General features: G+C 40.4%; 1 protein-coding gene across 2 annotated transcripts in view; it reads right to left on the bottom strand.

The window, feature by feature from the left end:
* Positions 1-18007, bottom strand: part of COL8A1 (collagen type VIII alpha 1 chain) — a 159245-nt gene extending 141238 nt beyond the window's left edge. For both annotated transcript variants that reach the window (XM_061134414.1, XM_061134415.1), the window contains exon 1: positions 17836-18007. The gene's annotated coding sequence lies outside the window, so the exon portion shown is untranslated. The remainder of the gene's footprint in view (positions 1-17835) is intronic.
* Positions 18008-18397: the final 390 nt, after the last annotated feature.

Below are 18397 nucleotides of genomic sequence, written 5' to 3'. Positions count from 1 at the left end.
TGCTCCTAGGTTTCCATGATTCTATTCCTCCCTGCTGTCAAAGAATTTGTTGCAATCCCTTCCCCTATTCAAATTAGGTACTTTAAGTTCGCTGTGTTCTTGTGGTTTAGTGGCTAAGTCGGGTCCGACTCTTTTGTGATCCCATGGACTAGAGCCCGCCAGGCTCCTCTGTCCATGGGATTTCCCAGGCAAGAATACTGGAGTGGGTTGCCATTTCCTTCTCCAGAGGATCTTCCCAACCCAGGATCAAATTTATGTCTCCTGCATTGGTAGGTGGATTTTTTAATCACTGAGCTGCCAGGTAAGCCCTGTACTTAGGGATCAGAGAACCAAGTTTGTTAGCATTATTTGCAAAGTAGAGGTAAATAAGGCTTGAAGTGAGAAATCCTAATTGCTTATGTTTTTATTTATTTATTTATTTTTCATTTATTTTTATTAGTTGGAGGCTAATTACTTTACAATATTGTAGTGGTTTTTGCCATACATTGACATGAATCAGCCAATAGAGTGAAGTAAGCCAGAAAGATAAACACCAATACAGTATCCTAATTGCTTATGAATACAAACCTTAGTGGCTCAGTCGGAAAGAATCCACCTGCAATGCAGGAGACTGCTTGTAAGGCAAGAGATCCGGGTTTGATCCCTGGGTTGAGAACATCCCCTGGAGGAGGAGCAACCCACTCCAGTATTCTTGCCCGGGAAATCCCACGGACAGAGAAGCCTGGCGGGCTACAGTCCACGGGGTCACAAAGAGTTGGCTGCCACTTATCAACTAAACCACCACCATACCACGAACCTTAACAACCGTCGTCTTTTCATCTCTGAGTACCTTTGACTTACTTTTTGTCCTCAGTTGTGTTCTGTAGGGTTGAAGTTTTCAGAATGTTAGATAAATGAAAAGTTACCTTAAGCGTATTTTAATTCTGAAATTCAACTTGGAATAATTTATTTTTTTTTCTAGTGATTCAGATAATATTCATCCACCCAGCATTTATTGGAAAGCAAAGTGCCTGATTCTGTTCCAGGCCCTTAGGATTTCTCAGTGACTTGGGGTCATCCCTAGGACACTCACTCATTTTATCCTGTTGGCAAGAGAATTAAAAGATTTCATAACAATTTTAGTTGAAAGAATACCAGATAAAAGAGAGTTTACTGCATTGTACATTTTTATATATGTGTGCTGAATGTCTGAAGTGTATCTATTAAGGTGTTGACTTGTTGGGTTTTTGGCACCTCAAGAGTAGGTTGGTGCTTGAATCCTTGACAGCTGTTGAGTGAAAGCCTTTTCCTGAGTGAGGATGGGTGTGTTGTGAGAGAATGCTGGTCCCAGGGAAGGTTCAGAACACCCTGACCAGCATGAAAAAGGCACAAAAATTGGCCTCCCCTTTGAATAAAAAGGAGTTCTCAGATTCCCTGTGCATTTATGCTTCAGATAGCTTTTTACTGGTTTCTGTACCTTTCAGCTGCTAATCCTAAATGCAGGTGAAACAGTTCTTGATGGCATCTAGCATCTAGGGCTTAGCATATAGTAGGTCCCCAAAAGCTATATGTTGAATTGTTGAATGAATGAATAAATGAGGTTGAGATCAAAGTCCTAAATAAACAAAAGTAGGATAACTGAACTGGAATGACAGTCTTTTAAGATTCTTATGGCCCTCTTTTCTTTGTCTCATAAACAAAAGTACCTTCTTCTCCTGTAGCTTATTATTTTCCTTATTCTAACATTTGGCTTCTTAGAGCCAGTTTTTGAGGGAGTCTGGATTGAAAGTTTTCTTGATAATTAAGGCATAGAGATAAAAAGGCTAGGGCTTTTAAAATAGGAAAATGGAATTCATATAAGATAGGACTCTGATGTGCTGACATTGAATGTTGTAGAGAGAATGTGCATGACTTAAGAAGGTAAATGAAAAGTTACCTTAAATATATTTTAATTCTGAAACTTGGAATAATTTAGTTTTTTCTAGTGGTTTGGATAGTATTCACCCAAATTCATCATTGATATATATAGTCTCTCTATGTAGAATACATGTAAGAACCACTTTGCCATACACCAGAAACTAACACAAAATTGTAAGTCAACTATATGTCAATAAAAAAGAAGGTATATTACTGCATCAAAATGCAGGGATCAGGATGTATTTGGAATGCCAGCACCCTAAATGGGAGTGTACAGAGCACAGAAGCATAAAGCTCCAGAGCCCATGGGATGAGCTAAGACCTTAGATGAAACACTAGGGACAGCCATCTCCTTTCTGATGATACCACAGTTGCCTATATGTTATCTACATTGCCCTGGTAATGGAGGGAGGTAGCTTGGGACTGGAGAGGGATTATGCAATCACAGAAATTTCCTCCATTGGCGAACTACTGGGAACACTGATGTAGTGCCATTTAGTACAAGCAAACAAACAAATAACAACAGCAGAACATAAACAACCTCCTTACTCTCCAAATCCCAAATCCTCCAAAGACCAGAAAGATAGATGAGCCAAAAAGTATCCCACACTGCCACCATGACAAGCTCACTGAGGTACCCTGGAGTAGGAGTCTAGAGTTCATCAAATGAACTGCAAAGGAAAGAGGTCCTTCATTTGCCCTTATTTGCATTATGTATAGAGCAATATTTAAGTATTCAATAATTGGGAGTCATTATTATCAAATAACTTTTACTAAGTGCCTTCTCAGTGCCAGATACTTTCTCATATGTTATCTTATTAAACCTCATAACAATCCAGAGAGGCAGACTAATTCTAAAGCCAAGAAAGTGAACACTGGCTGAGACCCACTGTCTTGCCCAGGGTTCTGTGCTGCTAGGTAGCAGAGGTAGTACATGACTCTGTGACTTCTTCTGCCAAATTCAGTGTTTTTTTTGTGACAGTGGCTTCTCATCTATGGTTTAAGGTGTTTTGTTATTTTTTCTTCCATTAACGACATGCATTTTGGCCTTAATTAAAAGGGGATTTTTAAATACGCTTTACAACTTACAGGCAGGTTTAAAATTAATTGTGTGTTCTTTAAAATCATCAACTGTACAGAAAACAATCTACGAAACTATTCTTGCTGATTATTCGTGGCATTTCTATGTTGCTGGTCCTGTGACCGTTGTTTGTCCACAGATTATTAACAGGGTGTTGTGAATAATTTGGGGATAAAATGTCAATGATGTAGCAGTTAACGAGGAGAGCTCAGGAATATGATTTACTGGTTTCATATTTTGGTTACTTTACTTCTAGCCACACGACTTTGAAGAAATTACTTCACCTCTCTTACATATCCTGTCTCATAGGAAATTGATCAGGATAAAATGCACTAATATATAAGATAAAAAAAAGAGAAGCTTTTGGCATTCTGCACTGCGCCAAGTAAACCTTCATTACACATTAACTCCTATCATTGTTGGGAGTTTGAGTTCTATCTTCTTGAAAAGCACATTCTCAATCACTGAATCTGGTTTATGAAGTAACCTTAAAGATCATTCAGCTTTCCTTTGCTGCAGTTTCTCATTTATCCTGCCAGGCCCATACCTGGGTGTGATACTCTAGGCCTAGGTGAGTAGAAAGAAGAGGACTTCGGGAATGGGATGATCTAGGTTCATATTCAAGCTCCATCACTTACTATCTAAATGATGTTGTGAAATTTGCTTAATCGTTCTTTGTCTCCACAGACTCATGTGTGAAATATAGATAAAAATCTCTAATGCAAATAAAGGAATGTATATATAGAATATATGTCATAAACTGCAGATTTCATTGCAAAGGTTATTGTTATCATCATCAATACTTTCTTGTTTAAAAGGCCTCAAATTAAGATACTTACTAATACTCTCTTGCTCATGTGCTAATAATGAATTCTATTTTATAAAAACAAGATCTCAAACCTCTCCGGTGTTCTTACTTTGTTGCAAAGGAGTCAGTGGATTCTTTCTTTAGCCACTGGCTCCTGTCTACAGATGAAAATTTTATTTATATGTATTCAAATGTGATTTAAACACATGGTGATATCTTTGATGACTAAATATTAAAAAAATACAGTTGAAATGTTATTGCTATCTTTATGATACTCTAGGGCTTGCTTATGCTACAATTTGTAAATATTTTACAAGGTAGAGGAAAATACCGACCCATAATTATTTCTCGATGTTGTCTGGCTGATGATCTCAGGGTAAATTCTTTTATTTTATTATTTTTAAAAAAAGTTTTCATTGAAGGTTTTTCCAGTCACTCCAAATAAACTTAGCTGTGAATGGAAAAGATACAGCTGATTGCCCTGGCTTTGTTCACGTCTTTTCTGCCCTGTCCTGCTCTTCACTGAGTCAGAAGGAAAGCATGCGGTATGGCCGACCTCTGAAATCATTAAACAACTCCTGTAAACTGTTGCTGCTAGAGACACATTCTGGTTTATTTTCTGAAAGCTTATTAATAAGTCAGAGTCTAATCTGCAGCCAGACTGTTTGATCACTTTGCTCTTGGCTTTGCAGGCACAGGGTTTTATTGTGTGGTTGGCCTGTTGGCATGATGATTCCTGAAGGGCCGTTGGTAAGCCAGCAAATGCCAGGGGCGCATCATTGTCAAATTCCGAAGACCTGTGACCTTCCCTGACCTGCTGGGAGAGGTTTAGCCTTCTTTAAAGAGCCTCAGATTGGGCACTAGAAATAGAGACAAAAATGCTATGGGAAAGTCTATCATTGAGAACTAACTTCCTTCAGAAAGTGATGGGACTTCAAGGGGTAATAAAAATCTGGTGGTTGAACTTGTTTCAGATTCTCAGGGACAGTCTTTCTCTGTAGAAAAGGTCATTTTGAAAATTAAAGAAATTCTGTTTCAGCAGGTTTGAAACATGTTTAAAAAACATTTAAAACATATTTTCCCCCCAAAGGGAAAAGAGAAGAGATCATTATGCATAATGGAACCTTTTCTTTCAGAGACTCAGTTCAAATCATTCTTCATCTCATTTTGGTTTTATAGTGATAAAGGATCCAGGTAGTGATACAGTGCCATTCTGAGTGAGTTTAAACCGTTAAAAAAGCAAAGGCAATCTGTATTATTTTATTAATATTATGTATGTATGGGAGAGGACGTCTTTAAGAGATTATAACTTTAAGAGGCAGACCCAGCAGTCTAGCAATGCACTGAGCACATTTGTTGAATACTACCACAATCATGGCATTAGCTGAGGATACAAAAAAGAACTGAATTCAATTTTTTTCCCAATAGTTTATATGCTCGTCAAGGTTACAAGACATAGCACACAACAAGTTAAATATTCTGTGTTGTCCAATCCAGTAGCCACTAGCCACATGTGGCTATGTCATTTTAAATTTAAAGAGACTACAAAAATATAAAATAGAAGTCCGTACCTCAGTTGCACTAGCCACATGTCAAGTACTCAGTTGACGTATATAGCTGATGGCTACCATATTGGACGGTTCAGTTATAACACATTTCTATAATTGCAGCAAGTTCTAATAGCCCCAATTTCTTCAATACAGGGTACAGGCAACACATAAGTGATATTTACAATAACTACCAACCAGTTGAGAATAAGGAAGAATCAAGGCAGGCTGCAATACTTAGGAAGATCTTAGTAGGACCTTGAATTTATAGTTATTTTGACAAGTGTAAAGAACAGTGGGGCATAGTCAGTAGGAAAAAGAGGAAAGAATATTTGGGGGAAGAACAGTCTATCTGACTTAGGTCAAATTCCTGGTACAGACTGGAGAGTGGTGAAAATGGAAAGCTGGATTGAGGTAAGAGGGATGGAGGGACTGGCTGGCAGGCTAAGGTGTTTCATCTGTTTTCTAATGCTAATGAATAGTTTTGAGCAGGTTACAGATAGTCCCGGGGAGTGGCACCACCCAGCAAATAATCTTGCCTTATGCTTGAACTGCAAGGAGGTCCAACCAGTCCATCCTAAAGGAGATAAGTCCTGGGTGTTCATTGGAAGGACTGATGCTGAAGCTGAAACTCCAGTACTTTGGCCACCTCATGCGAAGAGTTGACTCATTGGAAAAGACACTGATGCTGAGAGGGATTGGGGGCAGGAGGAGAAGAGGACGACAGAGGATGAGATGGCTGGATGGCATCACCGACTCGATGGACATGAGTTTGAGTCAACTCCGGGAGTTGGTGATGGACAGGGAGGCCTGGCGTGCTGCTATTCATGGGGTTGCAAAGAGTCGGACACGACTGAGAGAATGAACTGAACTGAACTGAACTGATGTAGTTAGGTATTCAGAAGGCTCATATTTAATATTAGTCTCCCACTGGGGGTTCATCCTGAGCCTTACAAACAGCTACAGAGTTGAGCCTGGTAATACTGTGTGTGTGTGTGTGTGTGTGTGTGTGTGTGCACACACTTCTTGGGAAAACCTACAGGGATAGGGAAAAGCATATTTAGAGCCTCTCGTGTACCATCACTGCATTTTGTCCCCTCATCCCTTTTTTTCTTTTCACATCTATCAAGTTTCTCTTGTGTGCTAAGCATCGAAGGTGCAGAGATAAGCAGCACACGAGTCCTACAAGGGGATCACTGTCTTATACAAAGGCGTGGCCGTGCCAGGGCTGTGCACAGAACACTGGTGGGCGTGGGGAGGTGCACATGCGGTCAAGACGGGCCGGGTGCAGGCAGGTCTTTTCAGAGGGGAAGTTTGCTGATCTGAATCTCAGAGGAGGAGTACAAATTAAGTCAGTAGATCAAATGGGGAATGCTCCTGGCAGAGAGGGAAGATCAAGCACAAAACTACAAAGTAAAGCAGAATGTGACCATGTGGAAAGACCTAGACCTTCTTTCCTCTTTTGTCTTTGGCATAGCACAAAGGAAGGGCTCAGAGTGTAATTATTTTTTACATACAAGTTTCCCCTGCTGTCTGAAATCAGAGCATGCGTATGAAATCTTTCATACGGCAAAATGGGGTTAAGTGAAGAAGCAGCTACCTTAGGACACATCTTGTTAATGGATGCAAAAAATAATCCGGAATAAGCACAGATGCTTACCGACACGGTTCAGAGCTATCGCGGCTTGATGCTGAGTGTAATTCCTGGGGAAGGAGCTTGGCAGTGCTGAATGCTATTAGGTTGGCCAAAAAGTTTGTTTGGATTTTCAATACCATCTTATGGAAAAACGTGAATGAACTTTTTGGCCCACCCAACACTGTTGCATTCCCACGCCCCCCTTCCATAAAGATGAAAATCTTCTTTGGATTTCTTTAGATTAGCAGAAACAGGTAGTAATATAGGTCTTTCATAGAAGTGAAGTGGCATAAAGTGAACTTTTGGAAAGGGGGGTTATCTGTACACCCTCAAATAGGTTAAGCAGCAGGTGTAAAGACAATAGACTTTTGTCTAGGTGACTCATGTGGCTTGGAGCCTCAGTTAAACTGTCTTTACTCTCTTCACCTGGGTATGGAATACAGCAAGAGTCAAAGAATGATCCAGGGAGCTGGATTCAAGTGTGTTTCACACGCCAGAGTACCTTTGTTCTAGGCTGTTCCTCATATACTCATGGGAATTTCTCCTGCTTGAGGAATGACATGCTTGCTTGTCACTCTTTTTCCCAGACTCATGCCAAGCAACTTGGGATCACTTGGGGAGAATTTATGGAGAAACCTTAGACCTTATAAATTACCCCAGGGAGAAATGATAGCTTTTTTTGTTTATTTTTCTAGTTACACAGACCTTACTTCTTTGGCTCTGAAATGGCAGCATGCTTTTAGGAAAAAAATACAAAAAAGAAAAAGAAATTAAAATCACAGTATTAAACAAAAAACAGAGCCAGTCGGCAGTGTCTAGGAACAGAGCCATTGGAATTCTCTCACTTTCTTTATGAGTCAGAGGTAGTGACACAGGAGTCGATATTTTTTCTTCTTTTTATGATATGACGAGACCTCAGGAGAGGCACCATGAAGCAGCAGGAAACCTGTGGCCTTTGGAACATGACTGGGATGGGACTCCTGGCTCTGTCACTTCTAGCTGGGTGACCCTGGGCAAGCTGCTTGACCAAACAGACGCTCCGTTTTTCTCATCTTTGAATTGGGAATGATAATACCACCCTTGTACTGCTGGTGTAAGCAATAGCGATAATGAGAGCAGTTCAATGTCGGGTTCTGTGAGCCACTTACTAGGTGGTATCTATAATTGTAACTAGAAATGATGAGTTTGAGTTTTTCCCTTGGATGACTGTGAACTTATTTTCTTAAAGGAGAGGATGCTACACTGCAATGCTTTTGGGATACTGGCCTCCAAGCATGATCTTTGTCGAGGGGAAAGAGATGTCCCAGAGTAGAACCCTAAGAGAAGCAGTCAATTTGATACGGGTAGGAGGTCTGAGTGTCACCGGTAAACCAATAAGCCCTGAGGTAGCAAGATATACTAGAATATCAGTGTGTTCCTATTCCAGGAATTAGCTCCCTATTGATGGTCATAAAGTAAATTCTCAAGAAAAAATGTTTGGTTAATGATTTTGATTAATTAGTGGTGTTTATGTTGAACAGCTCAGGGGTTGTTGAGCTAATTCATGAAATTATCCAGGCTGCCCATTTACTGACTTATTACTCATTATTGGCCATTTCTTTATTTGTAACACAATATCCTGACACTGAGAAAGATGAGGGAAGGAAGAGATCATTTCAGTCTACCCAATATTCTCCCCGCTTCCCCTATTTCCTTTCCTTCTTTCTTCCCATCGCTCCCTCCCCTCTTTTTCTCTCTCATTTACTGTTTAACTTAACTATTGGTAAATTATTTTAACATTTCTGCTGTTCTTATCATAAAGAACTTAGTCATGGGGCCAAGACATGTTCACTTGCTTCTCTTCTCCCCTTTTCAATTGGGTTTGGAAATCACACTGGGATTGTTTCTTACTTTATGTTTGACATAGCACATAATCTACACTGACGCTCCATGCATATTACATATTAACTGGTAACACTGAAAATATCATGTCCCAGTAAGTCTTGGAATAATTTAAACTGAAAACAGTTGAGGTTTGTGACTCCTAAACTGTCCCATAAAATACCAGACCCAAGAGATGCCCTCAGGTTGAGAAGATTTGTCATCGAATATGTTGGGTGCACACTATTTACTGTAACTTTTTTGAAGAATGAAAATACACAGAGCATATTAAGGTCTTTATGAAATCTTGTAAGTAAAATTGTAAAATAATAAGCAATTGGTAAAATTACTTGTATTAATTGTAAAATAATAAGTAAAATTGGTCATGTTATTTCATTGAGTATTTCTAAAGTTTATTGGACCATAGAACCTTTTCCTATATAAACATGTTAATATCCCATATATTACTGGTTTTGAAACACACTTTGGAAAATGCTGAAGAAGTGGCATTTAGAAATTTTATACTATAACAGTCACTATTAAAAATATCTTTCTCCAGTAAAACAATTTGAAAAATCACAAAAACTTTTTTTTCTGTATGAGGAATTTTTTTGACTGGTGTCAAGATAATGAATAGGTGAACATATAGGCCTCTTGAGACTCTTGAAGTCATAGTTTAATTATTGTTTCTTTCCCTTTTTCTACTTACCCTAGGCCTTATCTGGCCCCTTGGGACATGTAATATTGTCCTCTCTACTATAAGAAATAAAAATGCTCCTAGTATATCTTGGAAAGTTATGTGCTTGTTTGGCACTGTATTCCTATTCCATTTTAACTTGGTTTTTTGTAAATGCCAAGAGCCATCTCCAGGTGTCCTGAGTGCAATCAATTAACTATGTATGCTTAAGTAGCACCATCCTGTAAAATATTTGGCAAGGCCTTAATTGCCTCTAAAGAGAGTGGTTCTTTGAGAACCACTTAAGGCACAAAGATGACCAAGGCCCCAGAAACAGTCAAGGTGTTCTGGGGACTAAAACACTGAAAATTCCTAGAATAGAGGATTCTCAGGCCACATGCATACCAACTTCACAGCTTCATCTCTACTGAGATCACTAATAGTCCTAGAGAGAGGATTGCTCTGTTTTCCTGTGAATGTCATAATTTTTACAAAGCAAGCTGCCCTTTCCTGGTATGCCAGGGATTTTTTTTTTTTAATGGTCCTAATTGATCTCTCTCCTCTAGAGGGTTCTGAATTTTGCAATTGTCTCAAGTCTTAACAAGCCATCCCCACACCACTGTGCAATGGAAATGTTCAACAGAAAGGTATTCACTTCGGTCTAGGCAAGACTCTGACTGCTGCCTGGAGAAACGAGGATCCTGGAGTGTAGGTTCTGAGCCATCTTGATTGGACAAAGCCTTTTTGGCCCATTTCTTCCTCCCTCTTTCTTGCATTTCCCTTCCCCTCTCCTGGGGACCAGGAGTTGATCCTGGCAGGACACTAGGGCTTCCCTTTGGAACCCAAGAGGTTTTCTCAGCCCTTGACTCTGTGCTTGTCTGCTGCTGACCCCCAGCTGATGTGGTTTATTTATTGCTGAATTGAGCATTTAGTCCTGAACGTTTAAGTCTTGGCTGGTGGTGGCCTCGGAAAGAACATTTTCTAAGATTGCCATGGTTTTCTTTCAAATAAACTCCTACATGCCTGGACATTTCTGGCATTGCTGAAACGCAGGTGATTTATTTGTAGAGGCTTAAATTGGGATTTTTTTTTTTTTTTAAAGGAAAACCAGCAATGTGGTATACTCCTGTGCTACATTTTAGCCACTGGTTGTAGAAGACACCTTGTTCTGTCTTTTATCAGGAAAATGAAAATCTGAAGGCTCCCTCTGGGAACAAATCAGTTTTCTGTTCTGAGACACTCAACCCCCCGGCTCCCTCTACTGGTCAATAACCTCTGTCCCCACTCACGGGACAGCGGGGAACTAGGGTCAGCTGGGAGCTAGAAGGGGAACTGGACGTGAAGTCAGGGACTGTGGATCCAATAGCCTATTTTTGCTGCAGATTCTTTATCTTCCTTCACTCTTCCTACCTCAACAATCTTGGTCACCCAAGCCTCAAATTCTTAGCTCCACCTAGCGTCTCCCTTCCTGTATTCCTCAGGCTTGTCTTGTATATGCCCTTTAACAAGAGGCCACTTGTCTGGCTTTATAGCACGGATGAACACTATGACCTCTCGATGGGAAAACTGTTAAGTACAGATCTTCAAAGAAATATAATAATGTACAGTCATCGCTTTGAATTTATGAACCAAGTTTAGATTTATCTTTAGCGTGCATGCGGTATGATAGAGGAGACGTACTAAATGGGATGGGAGCTCACAAAATATCTCCCAGCTGCCCCAGGACAACACTCCTCAACCAGCTCTGAAGCTCTGCTGTCCTGCTGTAAACTGAGGGCAGCTGTGGCTTAGCCATGCCACTGCTGGGTGGCCAAATGTCTTTCTAAATCGGCCATAGTTCCCTAATACATGACACCTTAATGGTGGCCCAGAATTTCAGCAAAACAGCTGTTTTATCTAGCTAACAGAGAGGACTAGAAAAGCTCCCCAACAGGCTGATGCATTTTGTTTCCTGGAGAAGCCAACAGCTGACATCCACACCCAGGCCTGTTCAGTTAGTTGGAAAAGTAGTGCATGAAGTGACTAATTGTCTTTAATCTCAGCACATCAAATGATGCCAATGCCTAAATATCCCGAGATGTAAACACATCAAGAGAGCTTAAGAAAGACAATCTTCAAGAAAGACTTACTTAAAAGTATGTTTTCACAGTGAAGCTTAGTCACGGACCATATAAATTTTAACATACAATAAACCAATTTCAGAAACACAATGACTATTTCAAAGTTCTGCAAACAATTGTCAGGCATGCTTTAGAGGAAAGTGAAGAAGCATCTGAGGTAACATCTTTCTCTTTCTCAGTAAGTTCTTTCTAGAAAAGATACAAGAATATTCTTTTCTACCTTTATCACTTTCCACATTGGGGTAACTTTATGTATTATGAAAAGTTGTATTTTTATCTTAGCAGAGAACATTTTGATGTCATGATATCCATGGAGTTAGTACTCTGGGTCAGGGTCAAGTTTTAAAATGAGGTCAATGAGGTTCCATTCTCAGTGGAAGTCCAGTTAAGGGTTAAGAAGAGTTTTAATAGATGTAAAATTTATAAAGCTTTCCCCCATGTGAGCCATTCCTAATATTGTACTATACAGAGAGAAGTCTGACCCAAATAGGGTTTTACTTCCCAAACATTTGAGTGGGTCTTAGCTCTGACAATCATGTTTAAAAAATCTCTTCTCTGGAGTTTCTCCCTCTTCTGTTTTAGAGGAATGGATCCTCTTAGCTGCACTATCGTCTCTCTATACTCTTGACCCCTTGATAATCCCTCTCTGGTGTCATAACACTTCTCATGCCTACACCCCTTAACCAGTATTTTCCTTAATGGTCCATTATGCATATTTTGTCCTTTCTTTCATTAAAGACCTGAGGAGATTCCAGGTATATTGATAACACACTGTCAATGTGATGTGAGAAGAGGAAGGTTATGCTGTAAATCATCACATAAAAATAATACCTTTGTTCTGTCATGGAAAAGCTGGAACTCAGTCTTAAGCCTGCTGCAAAAAATAGCACTATTCCTAGAACTCAGGCAAATGTAAGGATTAATGAAATCTCTGTAGGTAGGGAAATGACTCAGCCATTGATAAGGCTAAATGGACTCTCCTGCATTACTTAAAGCACCAGGGAATCTTAAATTTGATGTACTTGAGATCTGAGTCTCTGTAAGTACCTAGACTTGTAAGGATTTTTATGGAAGGAGTTAAGAAATATGGATATTTTATACGTAGCCTCTTTTTTTTTTTAAATCAATCACTCACTTTCTCAACACAGGTTTACCAAGCAGCTATTACATATAAGACCCTGGAATGAAGAGAAAAAGACCATAAGGTGCCTGTGATGGAGACAACCAGTGACTTCACTCTTCACAAGGGATTGTACCAGTGTTTCTAAATGTTCTGCAGGAGAGGTACAGCTGAAGTCCCAAACCTCTACCAGTTACGGTTTTTGAGAACTCTGTATTTTATGTTTCAACAGAATTCTCATCACAGTCAGAGACATCTTAGATACACACTATATGGGGAAGACACATTATAGTTATTCAAAATAGAGCCCTGATCAGAGAGTTCGGTCATACGAACTCCAGTCCTGCTTCTCCTACTCATGTCTGGGTGATCTTAGGAAAGACATCAACCTCTCTGACTCTTCTCATCCGTAAAATTAACTTTGTTAAAATTACCTCCAAGGATTCTTTCAGCCTTTGTACTGTGTGATTCCCTAAATAAATTTTTAAACCCCCAAAAGTTAGACTAGAGCCTAGATAAATAAAACTGCTTGGAAGCTTCATTTCAGTTTGGAGGCATGGAGCAAATTTAAATTACTTATCTTCTAGGTATAGGAATTAAGATTTAGAAAAATGTAAAGGTTTTTTATTTGTTGGAGTGAAAATCTACATCACCTGTTTAAGATAAGTATGAGACTTTTGATAATGAGAAATGCCACAGCTATGAGAGGTACTCCAGAAACTATAAGATCTATAAGGATTGAAAAGAGATTTCTTTCACTGAAAGAAAAAAAAGGAGGTAGCACAAAGAGGCATGACTGCATCTGTAAATCCTGTACCAAAGGAGAGAAGGACAGCTTTCATTTCCCAGGAAGGACAGTGGGAGTGAGCCCAAAATTAACAGAGGGGATTGAAGGTAGACCATCAATGTGTTTTAATATTTGACATAATCAGTTATAGGTGTCCACAATAGCTTTTGCTGTTATGTTACACAGAGAAGTGAGAATTCATTATTATTTTAGCAGATTACTCTATGATCAGTTTTTGGGAACATTTTTGTTTCAGTCACTTCGGTTTGATTCCTTGCAATTTCAACAGCTTTGTGGATTTGCATTCACAGGGCCCCCAGATTATAGACATTCCGACCGTGTGTGACTCCCTTTAGCTCTCTTGTTGCAAATCTATTTGCTTGAAGATAGACTATAAGAACCTCTTTCCTCAAACAGCAAATGTAGTTCCCAAGTTGATAGTGGAATGTCTAATTAGTGGCTTCTCTGTTGGTGCTGAAATGTGGTTACTATTCTTTCCCAGTCTTCACTCCCTGGGTCTCTGCAAAGGGGAAGTTGAGCAGAGCTCTAAATTAGTACTTGGGGGTGTAAACTGATATTAATGACTGTCAGGTCATTGGAAGATCTTTTTCATTATATCCTTAGCATTTTGAAACAACCTGTAAGCTGGCCTTTTTATTTTTTAATTTAAATTTTTAGATGTTTTGGGTAGTAAGGGGTTCTTTTTTACACAATGCTAAAGTGATTCTCTAAATTCCACAGGGCACTCATTCTTCTCTCTGTATCTTTTTTTCCCATTTCACTCAGTAGCTAGAACAATGAAACTCTCAGAAGACTGCACTCTAGTCTTGAGATCTATACTTTCCTTGAGTTATGCATATGGATGTTCATGGAGGCCTGGTGGAAGAGAAGGAAGCCAAGGCCTGAAGAAAGACCTAATTTTCAGAGGGTTACTTGGAGGACCAGAGATTGGCAAATACTGCTGCATCTCAATCACGCTACAGGTGGCCATATCACAGTTGAAGACCATGGATAGGGAGGAGTAGACAGCTGCCTCTAACTTCTAACTTTCAAATAGTTACTGAACATTGGGCCCTTTGAGAGAGTTAGAGGTGGATTTGTTGACATGAACAGCCCATTAGTTAAAAATGTGTTCTGAGGCTTTTTATATTCATAATGTAGCTTTTATTATAAAATTATAACTGGCAAAGATCTATGGGTTTTAATGTGGGGCAGACCTGAAATCATGTTGGTCTTTAGAAGGGCTGTTCTTTTCTGTTACAGAAGGGTGTAGTAGAGATGAATCTTAAATTATTAGAAATACTATCATTGATTTAAAAACAACAACAACAGCAGATATGGATTTTGTTCCCCATATTCCACATAAAAAAGAGCAAAAAGAAGTTGCATTTGTTACAGAGATTCTGGGCTTTCTCTTCTAGGGCACTTTCTAGGAGTAGCTCTGCCCAGCTTCCCCTCTCAATTCTCTGTTCATTCCAGCCCCCTCTCCTTGATTCTTGTTTCACAAATGGAATTAAGGTAGGATATACCTTCTGATCATGGGAAGAATACTGTTTTATAATTTGGGGAATAGCAGAGGATCCAAAACGTGTGTTTCCCTAAATGTAACAGGCCCTCCAGATCAACCAAGCACCCTTCCCATGTGTCTCTAGTGAAACACGCAGTCACTTTTCTTTAATAAGAAACAATAAAGGAGTCACTCACATCTTGCTGGAGTGGTATGGGGTTGATATGGCCATGAACCAACCCAATCCAGGGGCAGCTATACAATGAACCAACCCAATCCAGGGGCAGCTATACAATGAACCAACCCAATCCAGGGGCAGCTATACAATGAACCAAGCCAATCCAGGGGCAGCTATACAGTGAACCAAGCCAATCCAGGGGCAGCTATACAGTGAACCAAGCCAATCCAGGGGCAGCTATACAGTGAACCAAGCCAATCCAGGGGCAGCTATACAGTGAACCAAGCCAATCCAGGGGCAGCTATACAGTGAACCAAGCCAATCCAGGGGCAGCTATACAGTGAACCAAGCCAATCCAGGGGCAGCTATACAGTGAACCAAGCCAATCCAGGGGCAGCTATACAGTGAACCAAGCCAATCCAGGGGCAGCTATACAACAGCATAGACAAGACTCATGCCTCTATATCCTGTGCAAAGGGGGAGACATTGCGGGGACTCCATGAATCCCCACCACTGATTTTTCTATAAACTTAAGAAGGAAACTTATGGAGAAAGTATCACTTTTAGTGTCTGGTAAAGACCCCTGGGAAAGTGAGGTCATGAGCAGTCTAGGATGATCTCATCCAGTTATTTAGGGTGTTGAATGTGATGGCACATGGGGAGAGAGGTTTCTGTGAAATGGCTCATAGCTGGTAGAGTGGATTAAGTGCCAGGAAAAGCAGAAGCAAACCCTGGGGGAACACTTTTCATCCCCACATTTAGGAATAACAGGGAGCTCTTTTACACTGGCAGCACTTTTTTTTTTCCCTCCCAGAAAAGATAACTTTCCTCAAGGGGATCTGGTGAATGAAACAGTGTATTTTCACCCTTGTGATGATGGGCGTGAATCCGGCACTAACATAAAAGAGGAATTAGCTTGGACATACCACACACTTGGTTTGGCCCGGTCCCATACCTGTGCTCTTGTCATGGTTGATTACCCACTTACAGCAAATATGAAGCAAGCATTCTGCACTGTGGCTTGAGATAAAAGGTATTTTAATATGCTCAGGTCACATATTATCATGGCCAATAGTAATTTTATATCATTTTCTTAAAGGAAACCGCACTCCTCGTAATAATTTTTTCCAATGAAGCAAAATTTCACATGACAGAAAGTTTTACATATAACTTTTTCATTTGAATAATAACATTGAATCCTCTCCATGCCAAATAGAAATTTTAAATATCTTTATTATTTCTTTTGATATGCAAGCGATAAGGAGGAAAGGTTTGGAAGACCCTCAGTTAAACTTCTAATGATTCTAATTTCTTTAAGAGTGAAGAATTTTTTACAGCTTTGGAGACTTTTCTTTTTTCAAGTGAAACAATATAAACAAACCAAAAAAAAAAAAAAAAAAGGAAAACTTTTCCTCTCTTACTTTAAGAACCTTGAGGGCTGAAACAGTGGTTTGGTTTCCTGACTGCCAGCTTTGGTTTGCCGTCTCTCAGCTGTCTTGTGCAATTCCCCAGAGGAAATATTTGAAGAGGGTTTTTCTCCCACATGAGAGAGTTTCATCCCACACAGCCCGCAGATTCTGACTGCAAACTTCATGGACTAAGTGTCTGGTTTTCCAGAAGTAGCTGCGGAGGACGTTTTTCCTTCACAGGTGCATGGCACACATTCTCAGACCTCAGAGATCAGGATGTAAAGTCCGAAGTCTTTAAAAATGAGGGTAGCTTAAAGACTCTATCTCTCTGCCAATCGGGTCCATTTTTACTAGGTAAGGGAAAAGAGGGTGACAAGCAGGGATCCAACTTCCAAAGCCTTCGAGCTGATCGTTCTTTACAACCCTCGGGTGTAAACAGAAGTATTGGATAATCTGGCCTGTATTTTTCTCTGACTGTGAAACACATTGAAATGCTTTATGTTTAGGTGTGTGTCTAGAAATTCGTGAAGTTCTTTTATACACTTTTCTATTCCAGCACAATTCTCATTTTAGGACGACTTGAAAAGACAACTTCGTGCTCTCACCGTTGTGCTGTAGCTTGTCAATTTGGATTTGTTCTTTCCTATCTACAGCCACCTGATCATGGTCTCTGGGCAAAGGGTACCCGCTGGCATCATTTTTTCCAAGCACTTAAACCTGGAAAGATATTTTTTAAAGGACTCACAGAAGCTGTCTTGGGGGTTTGGAAAACATGGCAAAATTGTTAGCAGACCTTTGTGCTATTTTTAGGAAACTAATTGTGTTCTTTTAAAGTACATTTTTGACAATGGGACAGAGTTTTCCTTGCCCCCACTGTTAGGTGAAATATTTACAATGAAAAGCGGTCAGGAAAACACCCCAAACAGATACACTTTAACCTTGGCAACAGCCAGCAACCCGGGGCAAAAGTGATTTAAAAGGAGAAAAGGTTTTTGCAATATTTATGCTGCTGTTTCTGCCCCAAACGAACTTTTATTTTACCGTTCAAACAGAAGTTTGTTTTCAAACCAGTTGCTGGTTTAAAGGAGCAGCCGATCTGGCATCCATAAGGATCAGCTCTAACCAAACAGTAAGCACGTTGACCAGGGGAAAACTGATTCCCCCGAAGCAACCCCCAGTAGGTCAGATGCCTGCAGAAGGGTTATCTTACCTTGAGCACGTAAGATCCAGGAGAGAGGCTCGGGGGGCTCCCGCAGGAGAGGACCGGGAAAGTGCTCTGATCCGCTGCGGGTAACATGCACTTGGCTTTTATGGGCAGGTGGGAGGAGCCGCTCCTCATGGTAGGTGGGCAGAGGAGCAGCGGCGGGCGGGCAGCCCCGGGAAGCTGGACACTCTTCTCTGGGGAGGGGCGGGGAGGGCAGAGCCAGGAGCCCGGGAGAGGGAGGAGGGGCGGGGAGGGAGGAGGGATGAGGAGCGGAGGAAGCGGTGGAAACGGGAGAGGAGGGAGAAGGAGAGAAAGAGAGAGACAAGAGAGAAAACTCATCAAAGGATGTAGTCAGTCCACAGACAGGGAAAAGATTGGGGAGAAAATGAATAGGAGACCGAGACGGTCCAACAGGCCAGATACGGAGAGAAAGGGGAATTTGATTATTTTCCATTTTGCAGGACATTTTAGATGGTAGTGGTGTTGGGGAGCGAGTTGGGAGTGCCGGAGATAACAATAGGTGTTTTCTGTGAATTCGAAAAGCTAAATAACGGTTCAGGAATATTTG

The sequence above is a fragment of the Dama dama genome, chromosome 31 (assembly GCF_033118175.1).
Source record: "Dama dama isolate Ldn47 chromosome 31, ASM3311817v1, whole genome shotgun sequence".
Taxonomy (NCBI): domain Eukaryota; kingdom Metazoa; phylum Chordata; class Mammalia; order Artiodactyla; family Cervidae; genus Dama; species Dama dama.
Note: the sequence above shows the minus strand (reverse complement) of the source record. Positions and strands in the feature narration are given on the sequence as shown.